This window comes from Moschus berezovskii, chromosome 2, assembly GCF_049115385.1.
Source record: "Moschus berezovskii isolate FMDL1 chromosome 2, NW_MosBer_1.0, whole genome shotgun sequence".
Taxonomy (NCBI): Eukaryota; Metazoa; Chordata; class Mammalia; order Artiodactyla; family Moschidae; genus Moschus; species Moschus berezovskii.
The window spans coordinates 45064823-45089202 of NC_142461.1; the positions used below are offsets into that span (position 1 = coordinate 45064823).

Consider the following 24380-nt stretch of genomic DNA (forward strand, 5'->3'; position numbering starts at 1 on the left):
TAAAAATTATCAAAAGTTAAAAAGTGCTAGATATGCTTTCATTTGTTCCATTTTTAAAGCAATTGTAGCATGACATCTGACCTTAAAAAGATAAATTAGGGCATAAGGCTCATCCTCTGTTGCCTAAAAGACTTTAGAGACTTTCTAGGCAGTGGGAAAAGCTGGAGAGTTCAATGTCAGCGAAGGCTGTTATCCGCCCAGAGCTATTACCTGTCCTTGTTCTCAGAAACAGGAGATTCGTCCTTCCTGACCCACATCTACCAAGGAGTCTTTCTGTGCATACTGGTTCCTAATTTTCAGGATAAAATGTTTGAGAGAATTATGATTATTTAACTCCTATGCTGATACTCAACCTCTTCTAAAAATTGAGGCATTTTACATTTGAATTTTATACACAAAGTCAAAATCTAATTCCAAATGAAAAAGAAGATGCTTCATTTGGTCACTTGATTTTATATCACTTGTCGAGGTAGGTAGGACAATTTTCTTCTTTCTCTGAAAACTGTCCCGGCTATACAAACGGTGATTGTACCGGAAAGGGTTCTAATGCTTTTTCTGCATTCTTCCAGTTGTGAAAATTCTCTCTGTACCACTCAATTGTTTATTTTATTCCTTCTTTCCAAGGTACTTTAGGTCTCCATCCTAAGCCATGTATTTTTTCTGACTTCACTGGATATCTCATATCATTGGTAGGTCTATCATCAACATAATCAACACAGTTTTCCATTTCAGACTCTGAACTGGTCTCTTTGATCAGCTGTATTAGTTCTTTGGCAAGCTGGAGAACTGACATTTCAAAATTGGTTCCAATGTTATAAATTTCACCTGGTTTTCCCTTTTTGAGGACATTGAGAAATGCTTCTACTACATCAGTAGCATAAAGGAAATTTCTTGTTTGAAGCCCTGACCCATGAACGCAGCATTTCCTGTTGTGTTGTAGTAAAGATATAAATTTTGGAATAACCTTTTCTGGATACTGATGCGGTCCATAAACATTACTGCTTCGTGTGATGACAACTGGAAACTTATGCTGTTCCCAATAAGGCTGTACAAAACACTCAGCAGCTGCTTTAGATAAGGCATAAGGATTTGTAGGTTGTTTGGGTGAAGATTCATCAAATTCCTTATAAAGACTACCTCCACAGACCTCATCTGTGCTGACGTAAATAAACTTCTCCACTCTGGCTTCATGAGCAGCACTTACCAACACATGAGTACCATAAACATTAACGTAGGTAAATTCAAAGGCACAAACAAATGACAGGTCTACATGTGTTTGTGCAGCAAAATGTAGCACTATGTCTATCTTCTCTGTTTCAAAAAGTAGTTTCATGAAGTGAGAATCACATATGTCACCCTGTACAAATTTATAATTTTGTTTATTAGAAATGGTTTCAAGATTCTTCAAGCTTGCACAGTAATCCAACTTGTCTAGATTTATGATCATATAATTTGGATAATCTTCTACTAAAGAGACAATCATATGTGACACTATGAAACCAGCACCCCTGGTCACCAGGACCCGCTTCGCAAAGCTGTCGGGAGGACCCAAGGACTTGGCACAGCCCGCAGCTGACATCTCCCAGCTCAGCAGGGTTTTCGCTCTCCTTGCTATTCTTTGGAAGTCTGCATTCAAATGGGTATATCTTTCCTTTTCTCCTTTGCCTTTAGCGTCTCTTCTTTCCTCAGATATTTTTAAGACCGCCTCAGAAAACCATTTTGCCTTTCTGCATTTCTTTTTCTTGAAATTGGTCTTGTTCACTGCCTCCTGTACAAGGTCATGAACCTCCGCCCATAGTTCATCAGGCACTCTATCAGATCTAATCCCTTGAATCTATTTCTCACTTCCACTGTATAATCATAAGGGATTTGATTTAGGTCATACCTGAATGGTCTAGTGGTTTTCCCTACTTTCTTCAATTTAAGTCTGAATTTGGCAATAAGGAGTTCATAATCTGAGCCACAGTCAGCTCCCGGTCTTGTTTTTGGTATTTTGCTAACTGTATAGAGCTTCTCCATCTTTGGCTGCAAAGAATATAATCACTCTGATTTTGGTGTTGACCATCTGGTGATGTCCATGTGTACAGTCTTCTCTTGTGTTTGCTCTGACGAGTGCATTCTCTTGGCAAAACTCTGTTAGCCTTTGCTCTGCTTAATTTTGTACTCCAAGGCCAAATCTGCCTGTTACTCCAGGTATCTCTTGACTTCCTACTTTTGCATTCCAGTCCCCTATAAGGAAAAGGATATCTTTTTTGCGTGTTAGTTCTAGAAGGTCTTGTAGGTCTTCATAGAACCATTCAACTTCAGCTTCTTCAGCATTACTGGTCGGGGCATAGTTTGGATTACTGTGTTATTGAATGGCTTGCCTTGGAAACGAACAGAGATCATTCTGTTATTTTTGAGATTGCACCCAAGAACTGCATTTTGGACTCTCTTGTGGATTATGAGGGCTACTCCATCACCTTGCTTATTTAACTTCTATGCAGAGTACATCATGAGGAACGCTGGGCTGAAAGAAGCACAAGCTGGAATCAAGATTGCCAGGAGAAATATCAATAATCTCAGATATGCAGATGACACCACACTTATGGCAGAAAGTGAAGAGGAACTCAAAAGCCTCTTGATGAAAGTGAAAGAGGAGAGTGAAAAGGTTGGCTTGAAGCTCAACATTCAGAAAACGAAGATCATGGCATCTGGTCCCATCACTTCATGGGAAATAGATGGAAAAACAGTGGAAACAGTGTCAGACTTTATTTTTTGGACTCCAAAATCACTGCAGATGCTGATTGCAGCCATGAAATTAAAAGACGCTTGCTCCTTGGAAGGAAAGTTATGACCAACCTTGATAGCATATTAAAAAGCAGAGACACTACTTTGCCAACCAAGGTCCGTCTAGTCAAGGCTATGGTTTTTCCCGTGGTCATGTATGGATGTGAGAGTTGGACTGTGAAGAAAGCTGATCGCCGAAGAATTGATGCTTTTGAACTGTGGTGTTGGAGAAGACTCTTGAGAGTCCCTTATACTGCAAGGAGATCCAACCAGTCCATTCTAAAGGAAATCAATCCTGGATGTTCATTGGAGGGACTGATGCTAAAACTGAAACTGCAATACTTTGGCCACCTCATGCGACGAGTTGACTCACTGGAAAAGACTCTGATGCTGGGAAAGGTTGGGGGCGGGAGGAGAAGGGGACGAAGGAGAATGAGATGGCTGGATGGCATCACCGACTCTGTGGACATGAGTTTGAGTGAAGTCCGGGATTTGGTGATGGACAGGGAGGCCTGGCGTGCTGTGATTCATGGGGTCGCGGAGAGTCGGACACAACTGAGCGACTGAACTGAACTCCATTTCTTCTAAGGGATTCCTGCCCACAGTAGTAGATATAATGATTATCTGAGTTAAATTCGCCCATTCCAGTCCATTTTAGTTCACTGATTCCTAAAATGTAGATGTTCACTCTTGCCATCTGTTTGACCACTTCCAATTTTCCTTGATTCACAGACCTAACATTCCAGGTTCCTATGCAATATTGCTCTTCACAGCAGCAGACCCTGCTTCCATCACCAGTCACATGCACCACTGGGCACTGTTTTTGCTCTGGCTCCGTGTCTTCATTCTTCGTGGAGTTATTCCTCCACTCTTCTCCAGTAGAATATTGGGCACATACCGACCTGGGGAATTCATCTTTCAGTGTCGTATCTTTTTGCCTTTTCATACTATCCTTTACCCTCTTACAAATCAGAACCTTTGTCATTCAAGAACGTACATGGCAATCCAAATCACTTATCATTTAAAAGATTTCTTAAAAGCCTAACACAAAATAAAGCAACTAAATACAAACTTACTTTATGTGTAAAAACTGCTTCAATCTGTAAATACCTAACTCTATGCTGCTGCTGCTGCTAAGTCACTTCAGTCGTGTCCGACTCTGTGTGACCCGATAGACGGAAGCCCACCAGGCTCCCCCATCCCTGGGATTCTCCAGGCAAGAACACTGGAGTGGGTTGCCATTTCCTTCTCCAATGTGTGAAAGTGAAAAGTGAAAGTGAAGTCGCTCAGTCGTGTCCGACCCTTAGCGACCCCATGGACTGCAATCAGGCTCCTCCATCCATGGGATTTTCTAGGCAATAGTACTGGAGTGGCTTGCCATTGCCTTCTCCGACCTAACTCTATATGTACCAGTAAAAGTACTGTATATGTATAAAGACAGGATCAGTATATATATATATATAATATATATATTCTAGATTAAGAATATAAGCTGTATATTGTTCTAAATATACAGATGAAAATGTTAATTCTTTCAGATCAAACAGGGTATGAATTTGGGATCTTTGTAGATTCTACAAATAACAGAAACTATAGGTGGAATTTCTAAAATTTTTCAATAGATAGAGATTTAAGAGATCCAAAGAAGGAAGATACCTATCCATCCCTACCTATACCCCCACACACCACTCTTCAACACAGAGAGCCACAAAAAAAGAACATGGAGGAACTTAGATCAGAAACAAAACTCCTTGTGATTTGTAAGTTACCATTAACAATTATAAATAATACATGTCTCCTGGAAGAACCTTCCCAAGAGGGTTTTCTATCTTGAAATGTGATGTGGAGACATTTTTACTGATAAAATTAAGATGTCATTGATAAGAAGTGTAGTGAAAATGTAATCAGTGAAAATTCATCTATCTGCCTAGGAATTAGAAGTTAAATTCACATGGGATTGAGGGAACTATAAAGGCATCCGTAAAATACTGACAGTGATCCTTACGAAAAATGTTATTTAACTTTTTTCATATTTTTACTTAAGAAACATTCCTTCCATCTTGATTCAAAAGGGAAAAGAAACTTCTCCTCTCCAGGTCATAGCGAGGGCCTGACCTTCTTGTTGTCAGTCGCTCAGTCATGTCCAACTCTTTGTGACCCTATGGACTGCAGCACACCAGGCTTCCCCATCCTTCACCATCTCCTGGAGTTTGCTCAAACTCATGTCCGTTGAGTTGGTGAAGCCATTCAACCATCTTGTTCTCTGTTGTCCCCTCCTCCTCCTGTCTTCAATCTTTCCCAGCATCAGGGTCTTTTCTAGTAAGTCAGCTCTTTGTATTGGGTGGCCAAAGTACTGGACCTTCAGCTTCAGCATCAGGCCTTCCAATGAACATTCAGGATTGATTTCCTTTAAGATTGACTGGTTTGATCTTCTTGCAGTCCAAGCGACTCTCAAGAGTCTTCTCCAAAACCACAGTTCAATTCCAGTAATTCCAATACTTTTGCCCATTCCAGCCACAGTTATTGTCTTCCAGAGAAAGATATATCTCAGATGAGATTTTTCCAACTGATTCTACAAGACAGAACTGCCTTTTCCTCTTATCTTAGATATACATGAGGTGTGAAACATATGTAAGACTATCTCACAGTGCATAGCATATGCCTATCTGAAAGGATGTAGCCAGAATGCAGAAAGCAGAAAGAAACAGAAATGAGAGACATAGTTTGAGTCCTTGCTTCAGCCGTTCCTGTTTTTTTCACACGATCTAGTTAGTTACTAATAAATGCACATTTCTGTTCTTTGTTATTGGGCAGAAGGGGGTGCTGACTGAAGAAGTGACCACCACACTCCAGGTACGGTGCATACCTGCTGAGGAGTTCAGAGTTTGAAAACGAGGATGAAAAGGGAGATGATAAAAGGGAAGAGGACAGCCTGACAATCACAAGTGTCCCTAAACTCAAAACATCACGGAGACAGCTTCTTCAGGATGCTTTGCTGACCCTGCAAACCTATGCCATGGACTTAAAAACTGAGCAAGATTATTCAGTAATAAGGAAGTTTCCACCAAACTCAGCTGCAGGTAACAGAAGGCCTCACAGGTCTGTTATGCTCAGAAAATGACCTTCCACCCCAGCTAAAACTGACAAGTTAGCAAGGCCCCCTGCTGCCTGAAGGGGCATCCAGGAGAACCTCACTGTAAGCTGATAATCACTGATGCTTGAAAAGGAAAATCTGGACCTTCTGCTTTGCTTTTCATATTATATACCAAGAGGAAAATTTTTAAAAAAAAAAAGTTTTTTCACATTGAGCTTCTGTCATTTGAAGCCAACAAGTATCAGTTCAGTTCAGTTCAGTCCAGTCGCTCAGTCGTGTCCGACTCTCCACGACCCCATGAATCACAGCACGCCAGGCCTCCCTGTCCATCACCAAATCCCGGACTTCACTCAAACTCATGTCCACAGAGTCGGTGATGCCATCCAGCCATCTCATTCTCCGTCGTCCCCTTCTCCTCCCGCCCCCAACCTTTCCCAGCATCAGAGTCTTTTCCAGTGAGTCAACTCGTCGCATGAGGTGGCCAAAGTATTGCAGCTTCAGCTTTAGCATCAGTCCCTACAATGAACACCCAGCATCGATCTCCCTTAGAATGGACTGGTTGGATCTCCTTGCAGTCCAAGGGACTCTCAAGAGTCTTCTCCAACACCACAGTTCAAAAGCATCAATTCTTCGGCGATCAGCTTTCTTCACAGTCCAACTCTCACATCCATACATGACCACGGGAAAAACCATAGCCTTGACTAGACAGACCTTGGTTGGCAAAGTAATGTCTCTGCTTTTCAATATATTATCAAGGTTGGTCATAATTTTCCTTCCAAGGAGCAAGCGTCTTTTAATTTCATAGCTGCAATCAGCATCCGCAGTGATTTTGGAGCCCCCAAAAATAAAGTCTGACACTGTTTCCACTGTTTTTCCATCTATTTCCCATGAAGTGATAGGACCAGATGCCATGATCTTTGTTTTCTGAATGTTGAGCTTCAAGCCAACCTTTTCACTCTCCTCTTCCACTTTCATCAAGAGGCTTTTGAGTTCCTCTTCACTTTCTGCCATAAGTGTGGTGTCATCTGCATATCTGAGGTTATTGATATTTCTCCCGGCAATCTTGATTCCAGCTTGTGCTTCTTCCAGCCCAGCGTTCCTCATGATGTACTCTGCACGTAAGTTAAATAAGCAAGGTGACAATATACAGCCTTGACATACTCCTTTTCCTATTTGGAACCAGTCTGTTGTTCCATGTACAGTCCTGACTGTTGCTTCCTGACCTGCATACAGGTTTCTCAAGAGGCAGGTCAGGTGGTCGGGGATTCCCATCTCTTTCAGAATGTTCCACAGTTTATTGTGATCCACACAGTCAAAGGCTTTGGCATAGTTAATGAAGCAGAAATAGATGTTTTTCTGGAACTCTCTTGCTTTCTCCATGATCCAGCGGATAGATGTTGGCAATTTGATCTCTGGTGCCTCTGCCTTTTCTAAAACCTGCTTGAACATCTGGGAGTTCACGGTTCACATATTGCTCAAGCCTGGCTTGGAGAATTTTGAGCATGACTTTATTAGCGTGTGAGATGAGTGCAATTGTGCGGTAGTTTGAGCATTCTTTGGCATTGCCTTTCTTTGGGACTGGAATGAAGACTGACCTTTTCCAGTCCTGTGGCCACTGCTGAGTTTTCCAAATTTGCTGGCATATTGAGTGCAGCACTTTTACAGCATCATCTTTCAAGATTTGAAATAGCTCAACTGGAATTCCATCACCTCCACTAGCTTTGTTCGTAGTGATGCTTTCTAAGGCCCACTTGACTTCACATTCCAAGATGTCTGGCTCTAGGTCAGTGATCACGTTCATGATAACGTGATCACTGACCTAGAGCCAACAAGTCTAAAACACTTAAAAGTGTTACTTTTAATAGCTTAATATATACTGGCCAGGGCCACTTTAAATAGGTAAATTGGTATGACATCTACCTAGACAATCTATGTATAGGCTAAGTGGAAACAACTGAGGCAGATAAACTTGATATTCACCTCTATCCCTAAAGTATCAGTGGAGAGGGAAAAAAAGGCCAATTTAGAAATGAGACAAAAGATCACAGATTAATCTTTTTGTGATTCAAAACAAAGTTATTTGCTGAGATTGCAGCTGGCTGTTTCAGGAAAACCTATCACTAAAGCCAAAGTGAGGTTTCTAGAAGATGATGAGGACAGAAAAGATAGGGTTCTTACTCTAACTCAGCCATGATCTTACCAGGTCAGGAATAAGTCATGTATACTCTCAAGGACTCCGTCCTTGTAACTATTTGCAACTACTTGTTACATCAAGAGTAGATCACTATGTGTCTTTCAGCTATAAAATACCATGATTCTTTTCTGGAATTTGAAAGTAGGTCATTTTAGATTCAACTATGTATGCTTATCTAAAAAGTAACAGAACACAAGTTTTATAATAGTATCTATTTTAGATTAGGAAAAAATCAGTCTGTTTAGTAAATCTGACATCAAACTTATTTTTTAAAGCAGACAAAAAAGTTTTAAAAACACTTTCCTCATTATTTAAAGATCCTCTCCTTTACTCAGTTGTCTTTTAAGAAACATTTTAGGTTTGGGAGAAAATATTTGCAAATACTTGACTGATAAGGAGTTAATATCCAAAATATACAAACAGCTTATACAATTCAGTATCAAAATTTTAAACTCAATTTTAAAATGAGCAGGAGACCTGAACTGACATTTTTCCAAAGAAGACATACATATGGTCAACAGACACATGAAAAGATGCTCTACATCACTATTCATCACAGGAATGCAAATCAAAACCATAGTGAGATAACGCCTCACACCTGTCAGAATGGCTATCAAAAGACTAAACCACAACTAACAAATGTTTGTGAGGAGTGGAGAAAAGGGAATCTACTTGTACACAATTAGTAGGAAAGTAAATTGGGGCATCCGCTGTGGAAAACAGTAGAGACCTTTTCAAAGAAAATAAAACCACCAAAAACAGGGGAAATTTTTAGAAATTCAATCCAAGAAGTCCAAATTTTACTATAAAAACACAAAAGAGAAAATAGAGCAGAAACATCAATTTTTCAGAGTTAAAGAATATAAGAGTCCACTAAATGTACTCAACAAAAACTTAGTACAATTAATGAAAAAAGAGCTATAACAAAAATTACCATCATGAGGAATAAATGATCCTACACACTTCCAGAGAGGGAGAGAAAAAAACAGAAAAAAAATCAGGAAGCAAAATGGCACCTGATTTCTCAAAAGCAATAGCAAAACTAATAGAAAAAGAAGAAAATAAAAGAATGCCTTTACAATCTGAGAGAAAATCATTTCCAACTTATAATTCTACATCAATCAAACCACCAATCTAGTGAAAGCTAAATAAGATTTTTAACACACAATGGGTTGATTTTTTATTTTTAACTTTCCATATATTTTTTCTCAAAAATCACTGGAGTATGTACATCCTCAAAACAGAAAGGGAAGACAGAATGCATGGAATCCAGAAAACAGAACCAACATCAAAGAGGGCAAAGAAAAATCAAAGACAAATGGCAAAGGAAATTTCTGAGAGGAAGTTAGGTTAATAATTCATATAATCAATATTAGAGAAGAATGGCCAAGGAAGGGGTCGAAGAATTATGCCTACTGGGGAAGAAATAAAACTGAGATTGGGAGACAATTCTCCATGATTCTTCTGCATTTTGTACACTGCGGCGAGCAGAGGTACTGGTGGCCTTTGTTTGTCTATCTTTTCAGTTATGTTTGTACAGAAAACCCACCTCAGAAGATAAAGAGACTATCTCCCTCTGGAGCAAAGGGCAGGTATTTTTACCTAAGAAGACATAAAAGATTCAGGTTCCCTACATTCAGGGTTGCTCCCAATAATGCAACCTACTGTGTGTGCAGCTGGCCTTCCTCACGTCACACCGAGATCAGGGGTTTTAGGAGTTAAGTGCAATGCAAGAAAATGCCGATCCTCTTGCTAATGGTATTGCTGTGAGTAATAAAATCTTATGTCTCTGACCCAGGAGTCTCATGCCTTCTGCCCCAGCAACCATGAAACGGTGGCTAGCTAGCCTGTTAGGTTGAAAACAGCATTAAATTTCAGACTCTTCACAGTTATTGATAAATGATAGATCACTAACATACTTTAATATACTGAGTTAAGATTTCTACATCCAAGAGAAAGTTTAGAGATGAATCAGGGATAGATACGTAAGTAATTAAGTCATCCAAGAAATGAGGTAATTATTAGCCCCAAGGGAAAGAAAAAATTTGCTTAGGAAAGGAAATAAAATCAACAGTCCACTGCATGACTCAGCTATGAATATTCACATAGATATACCAGACATACTATATGAATCCAAAATTGCTACAAGCCATGTTGAAAAGATGGGAAGAACTATAAGAAAAGTGAAGTCTGTTTCTCATAGCAGAATTATCTAAAACTTTTAAAACAGCAACACGAACATGGACATATCAGAAGAACATAAAAGCTGAAAGAGTCTCCAGAGGGAAATCTGAGGCAAAAGGGGTACTCTTTTTTTTAGGGGGTGGGAAGACAACGAATTACAATGTTGGAAATAATCTAATCTATGTATTTCAATATGGCAGTCACTAGGCACATGTGGCTATGGAGCACTTGCAAGGTAGACAGTAGAAATTTAAAAGTGAAATCGAACTTTAAACTTCAGTAACATAGAAGATCAATACACAAAAACAACTGTACTTTTATACAATAGTAATAAACAATTCAAAAATGAAATTAAGAAAACAATTCCATTTACAACAGGATCAAAAAAGAATAAAATACTTATAGGAATAATTTCACTAACAGAAGTGTAAAACACTGAAAACTACAAAATGTTATTAAAGAACTGATGCAGTGGAGTGTCATCTCATGTTTACTGACCAGAAGAGTTACTATCATTAAAATGGCTCCCCAAGTGTATCTGCAGATTCAACACAATCCCAATCAAAATACCAACAGCCTTTTTTGGCAGAAATTAACAAGGGATCCAAAAATTCATATGGAAAATTCAAGGGACGCAGAGTAGCCCAAATAATCTTGAAAAGGAACAAAGCTGGAAGACACATACATCACAATTTCAAAACAACGAAAAGTATAATCATCAAGACTGTGGTACTGGTGAAAGGATATACATGAATCAGTTGGATTAGAATCCAGAGTTCAGAAACAAAACATTTAGGCAAATTAATTTTCAAGGAAGGTGCCAAGACAATTCAATGGGGAAAGAAAAATCTCTTCAACAAATGATGCTGAGACAAATAAATATGCAAAGAAATAAATATGGATCCCTACAACAGTGGAGTGGAGTGGTGATGGTTAGATAGCATCACTGACTCAATGGACATGAATTTGAGCAAACTCCTGGAGACAGTGGAAGACAGGGGAGCCTAGCAAGCTGCAGTCCACAGGGTTGCAAAGAATTGGACATGACTTAGCAACTGAACAACAACATCTCACAACGTATCAAAAGTTAACTCAAAACAGATCAAAGATCTAACTGTAAGAGTTAAAACTCTGACTCTTAGGAGGAAATAGAGGAGTAAATGTGACCTTGAATTAGGCAATAGTTTCTTAGATATAACACCTAAACTATACAAAAAAAGGAAAAAATAGGTATGTTGAGCTTAATTTAAAAACTTGTGCATTAAAGAAATGAAAAGAAAACCCACAGATGGGAGACAACACCATCATTCCTCAGTAATTTCAGGGAATTGGTTCAGGACTCCCTGCAAATACCAAAATCCTCCACTGCTCAAGTCCTTTTGGCATACCCATTTTACATAACCCGTATCCACGGGTTCTGCATCTGCAGATTCTGCATCCTCATTTTCAACTAATTTGATCTGCAGCTGATTGAATCCAGAGATGCAAAACCCAGGGACAGAGGGTGACTGTAAATCATATATCTGACAAAGGACCTGTATCCTATAAAATATATGAAGAATTTGTACAATTAAAAAATGAAAGGACAATCCAATTTTTAAATGTGGAAAGGATTTGTGTGCACATTTCTCCAAAAAATATATACCAATGGTCAATAAGCACATGAAATGATGCTCAACATCATTAATTGTTAGGAAAAAGCATACCAAAACAACAAAAAGGCCATTTCTCACCCACTAAGATGGTTGTAATCAAAAAGACAGTCAATAACAAGTATTGGTGAGGACGTGGAGAAACGAACTCTTGTACAATGCCAGTGGGAATGTAAATGGTGTAACCAGTTTGGACAACAGGCCAGCACTTTCACAAATAGTTAAATATAGTAACCACATGAACCAACAATTCCATTCTTAGGTTACACATCCAAGAGAAAGAAAAAAATATATAGCCACATAAAGATTTATGTGTGATTGTTTATAATGTTATATGTTAATATATGTTGTGGTAGCATTATTCATAATAGCCAAAATGCTGAAAACTTGAAAATCCATCAACTGATGAATGGATAAATAAAACACGGTATATCCATTCAGCCATAAAAAAGAATGAAGCATTGATGCATAATACAACATGGATGAACCTTGAAAACATGCTAAGTGAAAAAAATCTAGATACAAAAGGCCACATGGCATATGATTCCATTTGTATGAAATATCCAGAATACTAAGGAAAAAAGGCATAGTAAGTAGTTGCCTAGATACAGGTAAGTGGGAGGATAAGAGGTGACAGGCTAAATGGTATGAGGCTTCTTTCTGAGATAAAGAAAATGTTCTAAAAAGTTAACAGTACTTATGGCTGCATAAATCTGTGAAGATACTAAAAACTCCTGAACTGTACACTTTAAATGGGTAATTAAATGGTATGTGAATTACATCTCTATAAAATTGTTATTTTAAAAGAAGGCAAAATGATGTACTGATATATTACAATACAGTGAATCTCGAAAAAAAAAAAAAACACATTATGTTAAATAAAAGAACCTGGACACAAAAATCACATACTGTATGATTCCATTTATATGAAATGGCCAGAACAGGCATATTCATAGAAATGGAAAGATTAATGGTTGACAGGAGACAGAGGAAGAGGGGGATGGGGAAGTGATGGGGAAGTACAGGATTCCTTCCAGAGTGATGAGTGTGATGATCAATGGTGGCATGACTTTGTGAATACTAAAAAATCACTAAACTGTATACTTTAAATAGGTGACTTTTACAGTATGTGAAATATATCTCAATTTTAAAAATTTAACTGGCCACAGACGGCCAGTGGTTACTGTAGTGGACAGCACAGCCATAGTGAGTGCCTAAATTCCAAGCAGACTTTTGTTCTAAGCCATGTGGTAGTTGGGGCTGGAGAGAAAGTACAAGCAGACAGATTTAAGAGTAGCAGAGAAGTACTAAACATTTGGACTGTAATTGCTTAAAATTTTTTAATATAAATTCAGATGAAAGTCCAAAAGCTGGAGCCCAGGGATAGACGAATTCAAAACAATGTTTAACCTCTACAGGCACAAGTCTCTGAATTTATAAAAAGAAAATGAACTACAACAGCACTTCCCAGACTGTTCTGTGGTACTTATTAATAACCACTGGGCATCCAACAACGGCTCTGAGGACTAACAGGTTTTATGAAATACTACATATAGGTAAGTTAAACAGGTTTCTTTACTGCAAGATTTTCTAGAACATTTAAAATGATATTGTGCTTTGTAGGTTCAAAAAGGGGCACAAATGCAGTATCCACTTTATAACACAAATACTTTTACATATTATCCAATGCTGGTTTGGAAAATATTGGACTATATGAGTTATAATGGTTCCACCAGCTTCAAAGCTGTATAAGTCTTAGAAACTTTTTGCTCCATTTTTTATTCTTTATTTAATTTGGCTTGGCATAATGGTAAACTGGTAATTGACAGGAAAAAATTTTCAGTTACCTCTTAATAACTAGTAGTTAATAATAATACCTAATTATAACATAACTAATAATAACTAAAAACTAATAACTACTAGTTACCTAATAACTACAATTTACCATTATGCCAAGCCAAATTAAATAAAGAACAAAAAAATGGTGCAAAAAAGCTTCTAAGACTTATACCAGCTCCGGCTTTTTAAAGTTCTAGTCCTAAAGTTACAAAGATGTAAGCTACCATGTCAATACCATATTCAAAGAAGATTAAGAAGCAATCCACAGTATGGAATACACCTACATATGCTTGTCTAAAGCCTAAGCACAGGCTTCCCTGGTGGTTGAGTGGTAAAGAACACGCCTGCCAATGCAGGAGACAGAGTTCAATCCGTGGGTCGGGAAGATCCCCTGAAGAAGGAAATGGCAACCCACTCTAGCATTCTTTCCTGGGAAATCCCATGGACAGAGGAGTCTTGCAGGCTACAGTCCATGGGATCACAAAAGAGTCAGACATGACTTAGCAACTAAACTTCTGTTGTTTTAAATAACAACAAAAACCTAAGTACGTACAAATTATTATATAAACATGACTTCTGTGACACTGTTATGCTAACTACTGATTGCTTCTACTCAGGATATCAAAGTGGCTGGAAGAGTGTCCTACACAAGAGTCTATTTGACTGCACTGATTCTGAAATTTTCCCTAAGTTATAGTCCATTTCAGTATCTCTTGTGTCCAAAACAATTCACTTCTCTGTGACAAACATTAGCACTGCAAAGAATTCAGTACAAAGATTTTTTTTCCTTCCTTACAATATTAATTTCATTTTTAATTGGACGTGACCAACTGCAGCAGGCTTGGGGTGTTTAAGATCTACACATTCCAAAGAAAGGCCTGACCCTTGATCAGTTTCTGGGAGAAAAAGTGTAAGTCCCTGGAATATCTTGCCTGATAAGAGTATCTTTGTACACCTGTGAGCTAGAGCAGCATCAGACAGTTTGCTGTCAATGTGATCTATGACAAACACCTAATGTGTTCATAAGAAGCCCAGGTTGATCTCTCAGGGTGGGGACGGGGAGCCTAGACCTAAGGTTAGTCACAAGAGCACCCCATGCAGATATAACTGAGCTTCTCCAGTTGGCAGTATTTCACGTGCTGTCACATGATACTGCCAGAAGGGTTACATGCACTCGCACAGCTCCACCGGGAGAGGAACACTGGATGTTCGGGTATGGTCTCTCTGGGCTCCATCCACCCTATGTGCCCTTTTTTTTTTCTTCTAATTTTATCCTAAATACTTTAGTGCAGTAAATCATAACTGTGAAATAACACTGGTTCTGAGTTCTGCGACTCCTTCCAGAAAATTGTCAAACCTGAGAGTGGTCTTGGGGACCTGCATCACTTCAACTTACTATGGCCTCACTGGAGACATTCCTGGGTTGTATGAACTTTCAATGTATTCAAATTTCCAGTAATTATGGAGGATCATTGTTATAGCTAAGCAGCTGTTGCAGTAAGGCTGCTGGCTGGCAGTAGGCCAACTAAAGGCATTCACACATCTCTGAAATGAGCAATATTTTTAGCAAAGACTGTGTATCTCTATACTGTCTGAGCACCAGAAAAGCCCCCTATTTGAAACACTGAAGAAAAAGAGATACAATATCAAAGAAAGATGTTTTCATCCCAACTAAAAATAATATAAAGGGGCCATATCTAAGGCAATTTGAGCCTCAAAATAAATAATGATAAAAATGGTTATAACCCCCTGAATAAAATGAGCTAAAAGTTTAATGATGAATGAGATATATGCATGGTAACAAAGTGATGGTAAAGGACAGGGAAGCCTGGTCTGCTGCAATCCACGGGGTTGCAAAGAGCTGGACACGACTGAGCGACAGAACCACCACCACGACCTTCCCACAAGGTATTTAATATTTACAAAGAGAAATATTTTAAGGATAATTTCACCAATGGAGAAACCTGTCAAACACACTGGTAATCAAGTGATCAAAATGAGTATCAACTTGATAGGAAGAAAATAACAGCATCATTTCTGTGACATTCCCACCAAAAATATATAACTTGAATCTACTCATGAAGAAACCAGAATATAGTAACTGAAGGACATCATTAAAAAACTACGTATAATCTTCAAAAATGTATGGTCATAAAAACCAAAGAAAGGTGAAGAAATAAGGAACTGTTTCAGACTCAATGAAACCAAGAGTTTTGAAAAGTAAGTGTAATATTATTTCTGAACTGGATTCTTTCTTTATAAAGATCTTAAAAGGGCAGTTGGTAAAACCTGAATGAGAATCTGAGGATTTCACAGTAAAAGTAATACATCAATATTATTTCCTGATTTTAGTGGTTTTGTGATTAAGTGCAAAAATGAGGTTTTTTTTGCAGGAAATACACACTAAAATGTTTAGGAGTGATGAAACATCAGGTCAGCAGCCTATTTCCCAATGATTCAGAAAATAAGAAAGTTTAAATTAAAACTTCAATTCCTTACTTCAACCTAATGGAGTTATATTAAATTGTTGAGTTTTGAAAACAATGAGATGCTTCCAGTAACTTAATGTTTCACCATCATTAAATTTTGATTCTTAGAACAGACATGTGGTTGCCAAGGGGGATGGGGATGGGGAGGGAAGGAGTGGGAGGTTAGAGTTAGCAGATATAGGCTTTTATATATGAAGTGGATAATCAGCAAGGTCCTACTGCATGGCACAGAGAACTATGTTCAACATCCTATGATAAACCATATTGGAAAAGAAAATATTTAAAAAGAATGTATATATACATATATACACACACATTATATATACATTATACATGTATATATGTATAACTGAGTCACTTTGTTGTATAGCAGTAATTGATACAACACTGGAAATCAACTATACTTCAATAAAAACAATTTGGCTCTTAAGTCAACTTTTAATAATCCTGTCAACATATAACTCATAATTAAGCATATAAAGTCTTCAATAGTCACTTCATCATTTAAAGGCTTATATATAAACTATGCATATTTTTTTAAACCATTACTTCTTAAATTACTACCTGTGTGCTTCAATACCAATTAAAATAATAGAGCTTTAAGGAACTTTTCACGTTTAATGTAGAGACTATTTGAGTAATGAATAAACTTAAAAAGACAAACTTTATTATATTTATTTTTACTTAAGATGCAGTTGCTAAACATTTTCTCTTTCAAATAATTTCTTTTATGTTAATATATCACCACCAGGCTACTGACCAAATTCTAAGTATCTAGAAAGCACATAAACTATAATTTCTGACATTACCAAAAAAAAAAAAAAACCACAAAAAACCTCTTATATGATTTTTCGTGACACAACTATCAGGCCTTTCCCAAACTACCAAACCAAAAACTCATTACCCCAAGATACAATAATTAAACCAGCAACTACAATTTTCCAATTTGAAATCTAAGAGTCAGAATAGGTATTATATAATACAGTTTGTTCAGAATAAATCTCAAGTATTTCAAAAGTATCACCTCAATCTTCATATAATTTCTATTCCCAGCTGGTTAAAGCAGCTGTTCTGTTCTCTCAGCTGACCAGAAAGCCTGTTACAGATAGAAATCAACAAATGTGTGATGAATTGAACTATCAGAAGACAGTTCCCATTTCTTCTTGCACTTTTTCCATGGGAGGTAATTTTATCATGCTATGGTTATTTCTGTGTGGGCATGCTAGTCACTTCAGTTTTCTCTGACTCTTTGCGGCCATATGAACTGTAGCCAGTCAGGCTCCTCTGTCCATAGGATTCTCCATGCAAGAATACCGGAGTGGGTTGCCATACCTTCCTCCAGGGGATCTTCCAGTCTTAGGGATCGAACCTGTGTCTCTTATGTCTCCTGCACTGGCATGCAGCTTCTTTACCACTAGTGCCACCTGGGAAGCCTTGTATTTATCCTATTTCCATTACAGGGTTGTAGGGCTAGATGCATCTTGAGAATAGTTTATTTATTTTTAATTCTTTGGAGAAGGGAATGGCAATCCACTTCAGTATTCCTGTCTGGAGAATTCCAGGGACAGAGAAGCCTGGCAGGCTACAGTCCGTGGGGTTGCAAAGAGTCAGACATGACTGAGCAACTTACATGTGCCATCAGAATCACACATGTAAGAATAATTATTAGCTGAAAACCAGTATATGGTTGATTTATGAACAAAACTTAAGTAAACAGGAGTCAGGATATCATCCTTTCTATTTTCAGTTGAAAAAAAGCAAAAAATAAAAAATGAATCACTAGTAGAACTGTAGAAATGAAATTTAGATCTCATGATATTTATGCTAAAAACAAAAGCTTTCCACTCAACTCATTTCAATGGTTTGGCCACAAACTAACCCATCACTTTTTTGCTTACTGCATCTTGATGAATCATTATTCTCTGAGGGACATTCAGTGCCTACAAACCAACAACAACAAAAGTACCTAATGCTCAGCTTGGGCAATCACTACAGCTTAATTATGACTTAAGGAGAGAAACTCCATTTGATACTCAGAGAGAAAACAATACTATCTAAATAAATGAAAACTACACAAAATTAAGACAAATTCAACTTTAGTAAATGAAAAATTAATGATTGGGAAAATTTAAAACTCCACCTCAGCATATGAAGTAGGGTAGCAAAACCAAGGGTTCTAAGTACAGGGTCTACTGAGTCAATTCTAAAAGCTAATAAAGCAAGAGCGTGGCTTCCCTGGTGACTCAGCGACAAAGAATCCCCCTGCTGACGTAGGTTTGATTACTGGCTTGGGAAGATCCCTTGGAGAACAGGAAACGGTAATCTATTCCAGTATTCATGCCTGGAAAATCCTATGGACAGAGAAGCCTGGTGGGCTACAGTCCATGGGGTCACAAAAGAGTCGGACATGACTGAGCGACTAAACAATAACAGCAAGAGTAAAAGGTGAAAATGTGAAGGGAACTAGAGCTCACAATACATACTCTCCTTCCAGGCACAGGTTCACTGTTTTACCTCTGCTCTCCCCAGAGCAGGTGAGTTCATCTTTTCCTGCTTTACAGGTTAATGTCACTTCCCTCACAGGCTAGTATTAACAGAAAGATGGGACCAGAAGGAAAAGAACACAAGTTTACAGCCCCCAAAGCTAAAAGTTGGGGGAGGGGAGGGGTGGAGAAGAAAGGTATTTAACATAACCGAAAACAATAAAAAGGATTCAAAGACTGTAGGAATTATGAAAAGAAGTATACTGTATTTATGATCCCAAAAATCCAGTATTGGATAAACAAAACCCAAGAAATAGCAGATTGCTGCTGCTGCTAAGTCACTTCAGTCGTGTCCAACACTGTATGACCCCATAGACGGCAGCCCACCAGGCTCCCCCATCCCTGAGATTTTACAGGCAAGAATACTGGAGTGGGTTGCCATTTCTTTCTCCAATGCATGATTACTTCTTTCTTATAATTGATGTTATTGTTCAGTTAGCAACATGGTGGTATTATACAAATAGGTGACAGACATGTTTAGCAGCCTCTTATTTCTCCAAGCAGAAATATTTTCCACAAAGATACAATATTCTTTTTTATTAGCATAAACCTGAAAAAGATGCCAAACACCAACAGTACTTGGCCGACTTCTTTGGTTTGTACATGTCTGCAACACTAATTTCTCAAAGATTTTCGTAGCTGGGAAAGAGCTTATTATTCTGAAGTCTTATTTGGAAAACTCAATATAGAATTACAAGCTAATTTTTAACACAAGCAATCCCATCTAATTTTAATTTACAAAAAATTATTTTTTAGTTTTTCATCAGAATATATTTTTAGTTCCTAAAAGAAATTACTCACACAGTGGGTTTTTTAAAACTATCATTAAACATTAAGTTCTCTATGAATAATGTTCACAATAGATAGGCTTTAGGGCTAATTACGAAACAGTAACTTTATGCTGGAACAACAGACTGGTTCCAAATAGGAAAAGGTGTACGTCAAGGTTGTATATTGTCACCTTGCTTATTTAACTTATATGCAGAGTACATCATGAGGAACGCTGGGCTGGAAGAAGCACAAGCTGGAATCAAGATTGCTGGGAGAAATATCAATAACCTCAGATATGCAGATGACACCACCCTTATGGCAGAAAGTGAAGAGGAACTCAAAAGCCTCTTGATGAAAGTGAAAGAGGAGAGTGAAAAGGTTGGCTTGAAGTTCAACATTCAGAAAACAAAGATCATGGCATCTGGTCCCATCACTTCATGGGAAATAGATGGAAAAACAGTGGAAACAGTGTCAGACTTTATTTTTTGGGCTCCAAAATCACTGCAGATGCTGATTGCAGCCATGAAATTAAAAGACGCTTGCTCCTTGGAAGGAAAGTTATGACCAACCTTGATAGTATATTAAAAAGCAGAGACATTACTTTGCCAACCAAGGTCCGTCTAGTCAAGGCTATGGTTTTTCCCGTGGTCATGTATGGATGTGAGAGTTGGACTGTGAAGAAAGCTGATCGCCGAAGAACTGATGCTTTTGAACTGTGGTGTTGGAGAAGACTCTTGAGAGTCCCTTATACTGCAAGGAGATCCAACCAGTCCATTCTAAAGGAGATCAATCCTGGATGTTCATTGGAGGGACTGATGCTGAGGCTGAAACTGCAATACTTTGGCCACCTCATGCGGCGAGTTGACTCACTGGAAAAGACTCTGATGCTGGGAAGGGTTGGGGGCGGGAGGAGAAGGTGACGACAGAGAATGAGATGGCTGGATGGCATCACCGACTCTGTGGACATGAGTTTGAGTGTACTCCGGGAGTTGGTGAGGGACAGGGAGGCCTGGCGTGCTGTGATTCATGGGGTCGCGGAGAGTCGGACACGACTGAGCGACTGAACTGAACTGAACTTTATGCTATTAGGTAGGATCCTTTCTAAACAAATTAAAGCACAAAGCTTTACTGTGACTGTAAGGGACACATGGAAAAGTATAAATCAACAGTAACATTTGGCACTTCAGGTCCTAGTAAACTAGAAATACCTCTAAATCCTTCATTGGCTTTATTTATACCTGGATTAACAAAAAACAAACGAACAATTAAACTCCAAAAACTAACAGGATAAGGCCATGATATATTTTCTCCACAGTTCTGAAATAATAATTTATAATTACAATTACAAACACTAGAACAATTATTTATAGATTGATTTTCCTATCAAAAAAGTATCCACAATGAGGGAAAATATTAAAGAACAGATGATCACAAATGTAAATAAAAATTCAAGTTAGAAGTCTCAACAGGCTAGGTAAGACAACAGATGTCTTTCAAATGTGTTCTTCCACCTCTTCCTTACAGACAGAAAGAAATCATATGACACTAATTCAAAGGCAAGATAGATTATTAGAATTTCAATAAGCAGCAGCGCAGCACAAATTTAAATGCATCATAGTTTCTCTCTATAGATAAAGACAACTAACAATGTCTTACTAGTAACACACCAAGCTTTACAACATTTGCAGGGGTAAGAAAAAACTAAAAAGCACAATTCAATTATATGGCTGAGTATTATGTTAAATAATCCCCTTGGAGACCAGAGGCATATCAATCAGGATTCTAAGAAACAGTGTCACATTTTTCACAGAAATAGAAAAAATAATTCTAAAATTCATAGGAAATAACAAAGACCCTGAACAGCCAAACAATCCTGAGAAAGAAGAATAAACTAGAGGCATCACACTTTCTGATTTCACAATTATTAGAAAGCTGAAGTGAGAGCGAAGTGAAGTCACTCAGTCATGTCGAACTTTGTGACCCCATGGGCTGTAGCCTGCCAGACTCCTCCATCCATGGGATTTTCCAGGCAGGAATACTGGAGTGGGTTGCCATTTCCTTCTCCAGGGGTTACAAAGCCAGGGTAATCAAAACAGCATGATTATTAGCATAGAAAAAGACATCAATGGAACGGAGAGTCCAGAAGTAAAACCTTCAATATACAGTCAACTAATATTTGACTAAGAAGTCAAGAACATTCATTGAGGAAAGGATAGTCTCTTCAATAAACAGTGCTGGGGAAACTGGATAAGGACATGCAAAAGAATAAATAAAACTGGACCCCTAACTTGTACCACTCAGCAAAATTAACTTAAAATGGAGTAAAGAGTTAGATATAAGACCTGAAACCCCTAGAAGAAAAACTTCTGAAAAAAGGCAGGGAAAAAAGCTCCTTGACACTGGTCTAGGCAAAAATTTTTTAGAGGTAACACCAAAGTACAAGCAAAAACAAACAAGTGAAACTACATCAAAATTAAAAAACTTCTAAACAGCAAAAGAAATCAACAAAATCAAAAGCCAACCTATCTAATGGGAGAAAATATCTGCAAATCATGTATCTAATAAGGGGTTAATACTCAAAATGTATAAGGAAATTCATACAACTCAAGGGCAAAAAACGAAATAATTAAAAAATGGGTAAAGGAATAGATATTTTTTCTAAAGAAGACCACAGGTACAGGAAAAGGTGCTCAACATCACTAATTATCAGGAAAATACAAATCAAAACCACAATACGGTATTACCTCACACCTGTTAGAACAGTTATCATCAAACAGACAAGAGATCTCTAACAGGTGCTGGTGAGAGGTGGAGAGAAAGAAAACGTGTGTGCACTGTCAGCGGGAATGCAAACTGGTGCAGTCACTATGGAGAACTGGATAAAGCTTCCTCAAAAAACTAAAAACAGGAATACCTCGTGATGCAGTAATTCAAATGGATGCATATCCAAAGGAAATAAAAGCACTATTTCCCATATTCACTGCAGCATTACTTACAATAGTCAAGATACGGAAACAACCTGTCCATCCACAGATGACTGGAAACAGAGTGAAGTCAAGTCCCTCGCTCGTGTCCGACTCTCTGCGACCCCATGGACTCCTCCGTCTGTCCATGGGATTCTCCAGGCAAGAGTACTGGAGTGCGTTGCCATTTCCTTCTCCAGGGGATCTTTCAGGGATTGAACCCAGGTCTCCCGCATTGCGGGCAGGTGCTTCACTGTCTAAGCCACCAGGGAAGCCCATTTGTACAATGGAATGTTAGTCAGCCTAAAAAGGAAATCCTCCCCTTTGCAATAATGTGAATGGATGTGGAAGGTATTATGTTAAGTGAAATACATCAAAGACTAATACTGTATGAAATCTAAAATACCCAAGTGAGTAGAGAGAATGCTAGTTGCCAGGGGGTAGGAATGGGAGAAATGGGGAAATATTGATCAAAGGGTATAAACTTTCAGGATAAACAACAAAGTGCCACTGCACAGCACAAGAAACTATATTCATATCCTGTGACAAACCGTAATAGCAAAGAAGATGAAAAAGAATACATATATACGTATAATTGAGTCACTTTGCTGTACAGAAGACATTAACATTATCAATCAACTGTACGTCAATAAAAAAATTTTTAATACAAACTTCCAATTATTAGATGAATCAGTTCTGGAGATCTAATGCACAGCATGACTACAGTTAAAATACTATAGTATGAAAGTCACTAAGAGAATAGATCTTAAATGTTCTTACCACAGATTAAAAAAAAGGTAATCACATGAGGTAATGGAGGAGTTTACAAATCATATTGTGATAATCAGTTCCCAACATACAGGTGTAACAAATCATCACACTATCAAATCATCACATTGTGAATCAGTTATAAATGATCATGTTGAACATAAACTTACAATGCTGCATGTCAATTACTTCTCAATAAAGCTTGAGGAAAAAACAGTACATATTCACTTGGAGAAATTTATACAAGGCCCCTGAGTGTTTACCAAATAATAAGAAATACTAGAGGACTGAGTGCTAGATGTACATGTACCTAACATGTTTACACCACAAACTAAACCGCTGACATTAAATTTAAATTATATGTAGATTTTATTACTTACACATGAATAAAATTCATAATTATATTAATATAAACAGATGTACGGATGATAAAAAACAGAAATAAAATAAATTTAATGTCAATAAACTTTAATGCCATCTTCTCTCAAAAATATAATAGTGGTATCTATTAAGTGATTCAAATCTTTTTGTGAGTCTGGCCTGCTCTTGCAGACTTAGAATAAAATATTTTAAATGAGAAAATAAGGAATCATTATTCAAACACTATCTCCTGGCAGAAAGCATGTGATACCACATATTGAAAAAGGCTGGTATTCCTTACTGGCTTCCCCTACTCAATCTTGTTTTGTAGATTCTGGAAACGCCTCACAATGCATCTTCTTGCCTCTATTCAGAGTCTTCAATAGATAAGTGGATACAGCCAAATAACAGTCAGTAAGAACAACAAAAGAAAAATAGGCTCATGTTATCTTTAGTTCAAATCCCACTCATTCAGAGTCTACAACAGAGGCTGTTCATAGGAAACAAAATCGGTTGAATTAAGACTCTCAGCTCCATTACTTACTTATCACTGATTTCCTAGCATGGATAAATGCTCAATAAGTATTTTTCAAATGAAAAATATATATAACGAAAATCTGAAGTGGTGTGAGTCTTAAGCGCAAACATCTTAATCAACAAACCAAAAGGGACACAAACAAAATACTAAATATGATGTCTTTCCTTGCCAAATTTTATAGCAGAGTCAGAGGTAACCTTGAGTTTACTTATCTGA

General features: G+C 37.8%; 1 protein-coding gene and 1 pseudogene across 8 annotated transcripts in view; both read right to left on the minus strand.

Moving 5' to 3' along the window:
- ABI2 (abl interactor 2) overlaps positions 1-24380 on the minus strand; it is a 107237-nt gene that overhangs the window by 66581 nt on the left and 16276 nt on the right. The gene's annotated exons all lie outside the window — the stretch shown is intronic.
- LOC129538232 (UDP-D-glucose 4,6-dehydratase pseudogene) lies at positions 104-2619 on the minus strand (annotated as a pseudogene).